The following is a 9,322-nucleotide window of genomic DNA, read 5'->3' on the forward strand; positions in this document are numbered from 1 at the left end:
GAATGAGGTTTCGGTTGGAATGATTGTGTTGAGCTTTACATTGAACATTCCCTGGGTTTAGTTGTTAATAAGCCTGTGCACTCTTGTGAATGCTCGGTGCTTTTGCGTGGTTTTTAGTAGCTCGAACATTTCAGTAGAATGAAAAACAAATGAGTTCCTGCAACATATTTTAACAACATGTGTTCATTTTATTCTGACTCTTGTTCGCAACCCTTCTACTAACATTAACATCTCAGTGACCAGCAAAAACGGCAGGATACTCCGAGGCTCACAAAAGTGGGAAGGTTTCCAGAGACCCAGAGACGGAGTATCAAAGGAAATCATTCAGTTTATTGCTTGTTATCTCAGGAGCTTTTGCCTTGTTAAGAAGAATATTGATGTTTTACTCTTTGTGGAGACGTATGAATTTCTTTGACTACAGATTCATGTAAATGTTCGTCCTGGTATGTAATATTGGCTTCATCGTACACCTGCTGAGATGCTACACATGCATTTATTCCATGACCCACTGAGTTCAGAGAGTGTGGAAAATAGTGCTGAAATATCCCTTTAGTCTCATTCTTAAATGACAAAACAGTGAAAAGAACCAAATTATTTATTGAGTATGAAATGTGCCGCCTCATTGTGTGCCTCAAGGTCTTCAAGTTTTGAATCAACTGTTATATACCATAACAATGGTGCAGATTCTGCTGCTCTTCAGTTGATCTCGTGTTCAGTGTTCACTTGTGAGCTAGTTATGTCACAAACAATAAGAAGCAAAAATGTGTCAAAAATGTCTCTCCGCGGTGGTAGGATGAAAACTACGTTCAAAGTAGACCATTGATGGGAAGGGTTAATTGGATAGGACAACGAGCAATTAGATAAAGTTGAAATATGCATGGGAAACAGGGTAAATGTGAAAGCATCTTATTTTGGCAGAGGAATGGCCGCGTGATGCTACACTGTTGTGGGAAATGTTCTGCTTCGCCATGACACGAAACCACGCAGAGTTGTTTCCTTTTACAATGGAATGTCCGGAAAGGTACTGAAGGTACCATGATGCTGCATGTCATCTTTGATTCACAATTGCTGTGACATTGCCTTAATCAGGGCATTTCGCTATGGAATCGGGTTGTGAATAATGCCAGGAGCCTCGAGTTCTTCAGACTAGCCATCGTAACACAGGATCAAAAATGGAGAAGAGGTTCGAGTAAGTAGATTTTTGTTGAATATTGCTAAAGCACTGTTATGATGGTGTAGGTGTGTACTGTAACTTTATAAAAGAGACAAAGCTAACAAAGACTGACCGAAAGCACATTAAGATCTAAACATCATATAAATGTAACACTTGATTGAAACATATACTTGTAGTTGGTTGCCATGAAACAAAACCAAATCAAATTCGGCCAATCAGATGAAATTGTGCGCCAGTTACCGAAATCCAGTCGGATGTGAATTTGATATTTTGATGACTTCAAGCTAATGAAATTATTCGAATGTGTTGGGTTATAAAGCCGGATATTTTGAGCAGTTAGGGGAAATTGGCAAACACCAACAAGTACATATCTCTCTCTGAAAAATGCCTGTCCATAAGAAAAGTTGTACAGCAGAGGACGGAAGAAAAAATAACCCAGATACACCCAGAGGAAAATCTACAGAGTAAAATCGACAAAGCTGACCAGTTTTGAAAAGTGACATTGTTTTTAAAAACGTTTTTTTTTCAGCAGACCAGTAGAGGGAGAGAAAAAAGATAGGTTTACGAGGAAGGAGTTGTAAATACTGGTGCGAACGCTATCTGTTGGACCTAAAGAATAAAACCGTTAATGTTTACTTTAAATAGTGCAATCTGGGATTGTTCTTTACCTCTCGAAATTTAATAGATGATGACGCAAGTTGAGCTTTTCTTTGTGTCGGGTTTAAATTAGCAGAAGGGGTTACACCGTGTCGGAACAGTTTGGCGGTTTTCATTCCTGACTTGAACAGGTTTAGACAGATCCAGTCTGAGATGTCAACAGGGCTGAGTAGATTTTGTTTCCGGAAAAAAGAAGCATATTGGATTTAAACACTTGCAGGGTTAGTGTCCCAGATTTTTAAATAAAACGTAGGTGTGACAATTTGTTTCATTTCGGTTACTTGTGGTTGGTTAAATTAAAACTTGAAGAAGTGGCTCCAAAATTTGGTGAATAATTCCGGAGTTTGAATTTGATTCCTAAATTTGCCAAGAAAGCTTAGAAAGAAAAGAAAAGTCCATGTAATTAGAATTAGCAAAGAGGTGAGGATTAGATTTAACAGAGGACAAAAGTAAAACTGAAATGGGAATGGCATCACTGAAACAATTAGGTGTGATGAGAAACCAGCAAGTGTAGTAGAGCGAGAAAACAAATATAATGGGGGAAAATGAAATTATAAGATATACAAAGGGATAAAGAGAGAGAAAGAGAGAGGGGGAAGTGAATGTTCTTGGCTGAGCAAAGAGAGAAAAAAGAAGGGAAAGAGAAAGGGAGAGAGTAGAAAGACAGAGAGAAAGCGAGAAAAGATTCGTAGCTGAGGAAAAGAGAGAGATTTGAACTCGAGAAGGTGAGACTTCGTCGGAAGCGTTAAATTAACATGAAGGAAATTAAAAGGGAAGTTTGTGACATACAAATATGTGAAAATGCTGCCACAATTTAATGAGAAAGATGTCGAAGCCTTCTTTATTTCTTCTGAAAAAATGTCTTGTCAGAGGGAATGTTCCGAGGATTTATGGGTAATGCAAGTTCAGACTAAACTGGTAGGCAGAGCGAGAGAGTCATTTTTCAGGCTTTCAGACGGGGTTCGGTGTCAAGAAATTGGGAAGAGGTCAAACATGCTATTTTATGTGTTTATGAATTAGTACCACGGCCTATAGATGGCGATTTAGAAACATAAAGAAGGAACCAGGTCAGAATTATGTTGGGTTTGAAAGAATTAAACATCGTCATTTTGCTAGATGGGTGTGGGCCTTAACGATACATAAGACCAATGAGGTTCTGAGGGAGATTATTTTGGTCGAGGAGTTCAAAAACCTCACTTCAAAAGATGATACGTATTCACGTGGAGGAACACAAATTCAGAAATTAGGAAGGGCAGCAGAATTCGCAGATGAATACACGTTGGCACATAAGACACGTTACTGACCAGAATGTCGTCCTGTGACGAATAGAAGTTGGGAGAAGGGGAGATACTGAACTATGAAACCAAAAGTAAAGAACACTGGTCAGTGTTTACCAAAAGAAGTCCAAGAGGGTAGAGAGGTAGTGAAAGGTTCCAGGTGTTTTCCCTTTTAAGTAGAACTCTAAAGTCACAGTCGTGGACGATAAAATAAGAGAATGTGGGACAAGATGTGGTAAATGAAGCTAGGCCAGTGGCATTAGAGAAAGTAGTAAAGGAAACCTTAAGAAGAGACGAGGAGCTGCAGGTAAATGCATAGCCTAGGCAGGGTCTGGGTATGGAGTTAGTCTTTGGGTTCTTTAAGAATTCGCCACTGTGGGTAAATTGTACTCATTTAGTGGGCAGCACAGTGGTTAGCACTGCTGCCTCACAGCGCCAGAGACCAGGGTCCATTTCCAGCCTCAGGCGACACTCTGTGTGGAGTTTGCACATTCTCCCCGTGTCTGCGTGGGTTTCTTCTGGGTGCTCCGGTTTCCTCCCACAATTCAAAAATGTGCAGGTTAGGTGAATTGGCCACGCTAAATTGCTCGTAGTGTAAGGTGAAGGGGTAAATGTAGGAGAATGGGCCTGGGTGGGTCGCGCTTCGGCGGGTCGGTGTGGACTTGTTGGGCCGAAGGGCATGTTCCACACTGTAAGTAATCTAATATAATCTAAGTAATCTAAAAAACAGGGGAAGAATGACATGAAGTTGGAATGTTGAGAGATACATGATGTAACCATTCCCTAATAGTAGGAGAGAAGAGAATTTGCACTCTTTCCGATCTGTTATTCGAAAGTATGTTACAATGTGGGATAGGTGGACAGAAATTTAGCCTTCTTCTGTGTAATATCTGTTTGGCGTGCCAACATAAGACGGGGGAGGAAACAGTGGGCGTGATTGACAGAGTGTCAGTACCAGGAATCCAGTTTGTTCTTGGGAATCATTTTGCAGGATCCAAGGTGGGAGTGATACCGCTTGTTGTGGAAAAGCCCAAGGAAGACCAAGAACCTGAGGGAGTTAGAAGAAAGATATCCTGGTATTTTCACAGATTGTGTATTCACAATATCCTAACATAATAAGTCAAAGTACGAAGCAAACATTAATGAGAAAGATGAAGGAGTACTGGTTCAGTTAGAGGACACCGTGTTTGATATAATGGTGTTGGAAAATCTGAACAGGCAGAAGGTCAAGCAAAAGTGTTTCGTCCTCAAGGTCACGTCTTGGTATGAAAAGCTGAGGCTAAGGTACATAAACATGTTTAATGGCATGGAATGCAAAGCTAAAGCTGTTAAATTTTGTCGTGCGTGTCATACATGTCAAATGGCAGGTACGTTACACGTGGCCATCAAACCAGCACTTTTGTTGTCAATTCCCATGTTCGAAGAAAATTTCACACGGGTTATAATTGATTGCGTAGATTACCTCCAGATAACACAAAGAGAGAAAGAACTGGAGAAACAGGTGATAGTTACTGCCCTGTAGAATGAGGAATCAATTCCTCATAGTGTCGCAGAGTACTAGAGATTTACGTCATGGAAACAGACCATTCAGTCCTACCCGTCCATGCCGACCAGATATCCCAACCCAATCTAGTCCCACCTGCCAGCACTCGGCCCATATCCAACCAAATGCTTCCTATTCATATGTTTAAAAATGATAAGAAGGGGGAGGGGGATACATTTGTAAACTTGTGGGTAAACTAGATATATTCGGCCGTTGAAAAGTTTGCTACTGCAGTATGAGGACAAATATAGGAATCAGATGGGGATGAGTAATGCTATTGCACATGCATTAGACGTCTTAAATGCTCTTTTATTCAAACAACACCCCTATAGGCTCAAACCTTTAAAGGCCAGTCAGATCCGCAATGAGTTTGAAGCCATACTCAACGAAGATGTCTTTGAACTGAGTCAGTTCAAGTGGAGTTCGCTGATTGTCTTAGTTCCCAAATGGAACGAGAGTCAATGATGTTGGGTCGATTATTGGAAGGTCAGCACCATTAAAAATTCGGAGTGATTTCCAAAACCGAAATTTCAGGACTGTATTGAGAAAGTTGAACAGTCTAGTTACATCACCAAATTGGACATACTGCGTGGATACTGGCAGCTAACGTTATGGAAACGGTCAAGTTCATTTCTGCATTTCTAACCTCAAATGGGCTACATCAATTCAAAGTGATGCCCTATGGAACGGAGAACACACCTGCACATTCCAAAGAGACACGAACAGAGTTGTGGCCGTTTTAACAAACTATGCAATCCATTTGGATGATGTCGTGACCTTTCGTAAGTCCTGGAGAGATCACATGGTACAGTTGACAGAGATCTTAAAACGAATATGAGAAGCAGAACCGGTTATTAACTTAAACAATGCGAAAGCAGAGTTTACTTTCTTGGTGCATAACGTTACTCATGGAAGGCTGACCCCACGGAAAGGAAAGATGTCGATAGTCGAGGAATTTCCACGACCAACCTCAAAGAAAGAGGTGCTTTGATACTTGGGGTTAAGCTGATTCTATCGGAATATTCTTCCAACCTTCAGCTGGTTAGTGTCACCATTAACCGATTTGCTGAAGAAAAGCACAAAGTTCCAATGCCAGGAGGCGTTCGAACATTTAAAGCAATATTAAACCCTGCACCAGTTTTAGCTGCACTAATCTTTTTGAAACCTTTCAAACTTGTGAAAGATCCTCGTAACTTAGGAGTTGAGGCTGTCCTGCTAAAGGGAGATGATGACGGGATTGAACTGCCAGTTGGCTACTTTTCGAAGAAACTCAACATCCACCAGAGATACGCTCTACGGTCAGAAGAGAACATTGAGTTTGTTACTGGCCTGACAACATTTAATGTGTACATCACGAGCAATTTGTCGCAGATGGTTGTGTACACAGATCATACCCCTCTAACATTGGTTGAACGCTTGAAAGACAAGAATATGAACCTATTCTGTTGGAATTGTATCATAGAGAACTGTAATTTACAAATCAAACCATTTGTGAATCGTAAGAAAGTAATCACAAATGTGTTATTATGAATTTAACACAATGTCGAGATTAAATTGGTAGCTATTCAATGTTGTGTGTGTGAGTGTATTTGTGTGTGTGTGTGTATCACACATACATACATGCACATATATGGGAAGAGGTTACTATGAACTTAGATTAAAGGTATATGTATGTCATGATAATGTGGTTAATTAATGGTTCATTTTTTTTTCTTCAAGGCAAGTGTTATAAAGGTGTAGTTGTGCACTGTACCTTTCAGAGAGAAGGGAAGCCAGCAAGGACTGACTGAAAGCGCAAATAGTGCTGAACGTGGCTACAAATGTCACACTTGATTGAACCAAATTTCTGGAATTGCAATTTCATGGAACAAAACCAAATTTAAATTCGACCAATCAGTTTAAGCTGTGCACCAGATGCAAAATTCCATTCAAATTTGATTTTAGTGTTTTGATGACGCCAATCCAATGAAATGCTCTGATGTTTTGCGGTATCAAACTGGATATCCTGAACAGTTGGGAGGAGAATTGCCAAACAGCAACAAGTATACACTGCTAGCCAAATAGCTCTGTGAAAAAGAAAAGGTGTTCAGCAGAAGACCAAAGAAGATACGATCCAGGAAAATCCAGACGAAAATCGACTAAGCTGACTGATTCTGAAACGTGACTCTATTATTTTCCCTTGGACAGGCCATGGCTTTAGAAACCTCTGCCAAAGAGGCTTTCAGAAGTGACAGCAATGCATTGGCACACGTTGCTGTCCCTCTTTGGAGACGTTGGTGAGAGTCAATGTTTAATGGATTGTCAATAAAACAGGTTGGGGAGAAAGTGAGGTCTGCAGATGCTGGAGATCAGAGCTGAAAATGTGTTGCTGGAACAGCGCAGCAGGTCAGGCAGCATCCAGGGAACAGGAGTATCGACGTTTCGGGCATAAGCCCTTCTTCAGGAATATTTCAATACATACATTCTGAAGATGGGCTTATGCCCGAAACGTCGATTCGCCTGTTCCCTGGATGCTGTCTGACCTGCTGTGCTGTTCCAGCAATCAAACAGGTTGGATAATTCTGGACTGAGCAATGCGCTTTCAATATTGATGCCAAACCTAATGGCGCCCTCAGATTTATGCTGTGACTTGTTGATAGCTCGCAATGAATTGTCAGCTCCAGGATATTGATCATGTGTCACTGAGCGATTAAAGCATCGTCAAATACTTTGGTGTGGTTATTTGATTTAATTCTGTTGGAGCTTCTATTTTCTCTGAAGATGGCACGGCACAAAAGGCCCTTTGCAATTCGTCAGACCAAACGTGAAAGTTGTGTGGGTTAAGCTGCATTTGGACATTGCGAAGTTCAGTATAAATGTACACCTTCAAACCCCTGTGATTCACATCCAGTTGAAACTGCGCTTGGAAGTGAAACAGATATTGGACGGGTGCTGTAAGAATCCCCTTCTGGGATGACGGGGAGTCCAGCATTTCGTGATAAATGCCAGGGCGGGAAAATGTGCTCTCGCATTCAGTATTACTATGATTCTTCTTGTTTTTATTGTGTGATCACTCTGTCTCATTCAAATGATGAAATAGTTTAATGTGAGCAAATGCGAGGTCTTGCACTTTGGAAAAAAGAATACAAGCATAGACTACTTTCTAAATGGTGAGAAAAGTCATAAAGTCAAAGTACAAAGGATCTGGGAGTGCTAGTCGAGGATTCTCTAAAGGTAAACATGCAGGCTGAGTCCATGATTAAGAAAGCGAATGCAATGTTGTCATTTATCTCAAAAGGTTTGGAATATAAAAGCACCGTTGTGCTACTGAGACTTTATAAGTATCGGGTTCGGCCCCATTTGGAGTACTGTGTCCAGTTTTGATGCCCACACCTCAGGAAGGACATACTGGCACTGGAGCGGGTCCAGCGGAGATTCACAGAGATGATCCCTGAAATGGTATGTTAAACATACGAGCTACGGCTGAGGATCCTGGGATTGTATTCATTTGTGTTTAGAAGATTAAGGGTGATCTAATAGAAACTTACAAGATAATGCATGGCTTGGAAAGGATGGACGCTCGGAAATTGTTTTTGTTAGGCCAGGAGACTAGGACCCGTGGACACAGCCTGAGAATTAGAGGGGGTCAATTCAGAACAGCAATGCTGAGACATGTCTTCAGCCAGAGAGTGGAGGGCCTTTGGAATTCATTGCCGCGGAGTGCAGTGGAGGCCGGGATGCTAAATGTCTTCAAGGCAGAGATTGTTAAATTCTTGATATCACAAGGAATTAAGGGCTACGGGGAGAATGCGGGTAAGTGGTGTTGAAATGCCCATCAGCAATGATTGAATGGCGGAGTGGACTCGATGTGCCGAATGGCCTTACTTTCACTCCTGTGTCTTATGTTCTTATGGTCTTGTAGTTTAGTGGCTGGTGTGCTTCCTTTGCAAATACCTACTACATAACATTTTATCACAATACTCTCAGAAACCGTATTATCCTAATCGTCCATGGCAAGATGTTTAAGTGTGGAGCCAGTGCAGCGCTCCCTCAACGCTGAAACTAGACATTGTGCTGCTAAAAAATGTTTTGACTCTTTTTCAATGCGTCATTTCCTCAGTACTGACCCTCCGACTGTGTAGTGCTCCCTCAGGATTGACCTCCTGACAAGATGGTGCTCAAAGAGCACTGACACTCCATAAGTGCAGTGCTCTAATAGCACTTACCCTAGAACAATGTCCAGTCCTGAAGGATTGACCAGCCGACAATGCAGCGAGCACTCAATCTCAAGGCGCCAATAACAAAGAACAAATATATTTACCGCACAGGAAAAGGCCCTTTGACCTTGCCAAAAGTGCGATGATAGTGGTTCGATATCTAATTGTGACGCTTATTTTCTAAAGATCTCCATCTCTTTGCTCCGTGTCCCTTCATGAATCTTAAATGACGCTAACGTTCCCGCCTCTCCCAACTCCATCGGCAAAGCGTTCCAGCACCCAACACTCTCTGCATAGAGAACTTGCCATGTATATCTGCCCTAAATCTTTCCCCTCCTCACTTTGAACTCGTGACAAATAGTAATTGAGATCTGCATTCTGGGAAAATGCTTCTTGCTGTCCACCCTATCTAAAACTCATGTATTTTTAGACCTCATAAGGTCTCTCCCCAACCTTCTTCTTTGCAATGAAAATA

This window comes from Chiloscyllium plagiosum, chromosome 49 (assembly GCF_004010195.1).
Source record: "Chiloscyllium plagiosum isolate BGI_BamShark_2017 chromosome 49, ASM401019v2, whole genome shotgun sequence".
NCBI classification, from domain to species: Eukaryota; Metazoa; Chordata; class Chondrichthyes; order Orectolobiformes; family Hemiscylliidae; genus Chiloscyllium; species Chiloscyllium plagiosum.